General features: G+C 35.9%; 1 non-coding gene across 1 annotated transcript; it reads right to left on the reverse strand.

Annotated features, from left to right (window-relative positions):
• Positions 1-1,245: 1,245 nt before the first annotated feature.
• Positions 1,246-1,329, reverse strand: Trnal-uaa. Its single transcript has one exon. It is a non-coding gene; the product is annotated as a tRNA-Leu (tRNA).
• Positions 1,330-1,999: the final 670 nt, after the last annotated feature.

Here is a 1,999-nt window from a genome sequence, read left to right on the forward strand (position 1 = left end):
TTTTGGAAAATGGGCGTAGCCACGCCCACTTATGGTTACATGTGTATGTGTTGGTAACCGCAGCACCAATTTCTTCCAAATTCGGCGCAGTTGTTGGCCTTGATACAGCATACCAAATGGCCGAAAATTTTTAAAATCGGACCATAACCACGCCTACATCCCATATAACGGTAATTTAGAGAAATACAAAATCTTCGATAAATCAGTAAATATAAAAGCAAATTTATTCAAAATTGATGCTTGCAATAATTCTTTACCAAGAAATACGCTTATGGTAAAATTTTGGAAAATGGGCGTGGCACCGCCCATTTATGATCACATATATGTATATCGGTAACCGTTCTACCAATTTGTACCAAACTCGGTATTTTTATTGTGCTTGCCACATAAAAGCAAAACGTTGAAAATTATTGAAATCGGACTAAAATTACGGCCGCTTTTCATATAACGGTAAATTTCAGAAATGCAATATTTCGAAATTTAAGGACGCTAATTTCCTCAAAATTAATACACCCCGGCTTGCCATCTAGCGGTAGCTTTCGGAAAGGTGAAAAAACATATATTTAATACTTGCGTCGGGTATTTAATGTTCGGCTCCACCCGAACTTAGACTTTCTTACTTGTTTTTTTTTTTTAGATAATTAGCTATAATGATAATTTAACGAACAAAAGAAAAATGGTAGCAATGTTGAGGTGCTACCGTCTTGGCGCTAGCTGGCTTAGTCTCAATTATATTATTTTCAGATTGTCAATCTTTGCAGTTAATTTATTAATGCAATTAATTTATGTCGGCCGGTGTAGTATAGTGGTAAGCAGTGCGCGCTTCCACTCCGCAACGCCTGGGTTCAAACCCTGGTCAAAGCAACATCGCAAAAAATATAGAAAAAAGGTTTTTTCTTAATAGCGGTCATCTCTCGGCAGGCAATGGCAAACCTCCGAGTGTATTTCTGCCATGAAAAACAGCTTCTCATAAAAATACAATCGCCGTTCGGAGTCGGCGTAAAACTGTAGGTCCCTCCGCTTTGTGTGACAACATCAAGGCGCACGCCACAAATCGGAGGACAAGCTCGGCCAAACACTAACATATGTGTAAGCGCCAATCTATTATTATTATTATTATTAATTTATATTTTATCTGGTCTCCGCCATGTACATCGAATAAACCATTAAATAATTTTAGTTCACATTTTCAATTAAGAAAAAAACAAATTCGTTCAAAAACACAGCATTTTTGCCTTCTTACTGTGTCAGGTGTGGGGTTCGAACCCACGCTCCCTCTCGGGAACCAGAGCTTAAATCTGGCGCCTTAGACCGCTCGGCCAACCTGACCATGTCGACAAGCGAGCGCAAATTGTTCTATCAGCGAAAATCACTTAGTGGTAGCATTTTCGTAAGTAAGTAGTACATGGGTGTTAGTCTTTAATCAATGGAGCATCAACATTGAGTAATTAAAAAATAATATGATAATTATAACAATACATATGTATATAATATGTACGCCCTGCAAACCAAAGTTCCGGAAATCTTAAGGAAATCGTTAGGAGTATCTCATTTCTGTAACGATTTTTTTACGAATTTTCAAAGAAAATTATATGAAGTGGTTGACACGAAATCGTAAAGAAATTTCTGTACGAAAAATAAAGAAAATTCTGGAAAAATTCTGAAAGATATTCTTCACATAGCAGCATTATTTTCGTTGCTTCACAGATCTTCTTCTGAAATTTCGTAAAAGAATGGAAGTGTGCGTAATTTATTTCATTTTAGAAAATTAGGCAAAAAAAAACGAATTAAATCTTATCGAATTCTTTAAAATTTCTTTACAAGGCAGAATACTCTGAAAAAATGGTTTGCAGGGCGTATACCTGGCGTTACGTGACACTCGTACGACAAAATGTTAAAAAATAATAGTAAAAAATCGAAATTTTAAAAGGGTTTATCTAGTTATACATAGCAACTTAATGGCCCCTTATTCAGTAAAAAAAATTACAACTGTTGGTAG

The sequence above is a fragment of the Rhagoletis pomonella genome, unplaced genomic scaffold (assembly GCF_013731165.1).
Source record: "Rhagoletis pomonella isolate Grant_MI unplaced genomic scaffold, Rhpom_1.0 Rhpom_scaffold_03199, whole genome shotgun sequence".
NCBI classification, from domain to species: Eukaryota; Metazoa; Arthropoda; class Insecta; order Diptera; family Tephritidae; genus Rhagoletis; species Rhagoletis pomonella.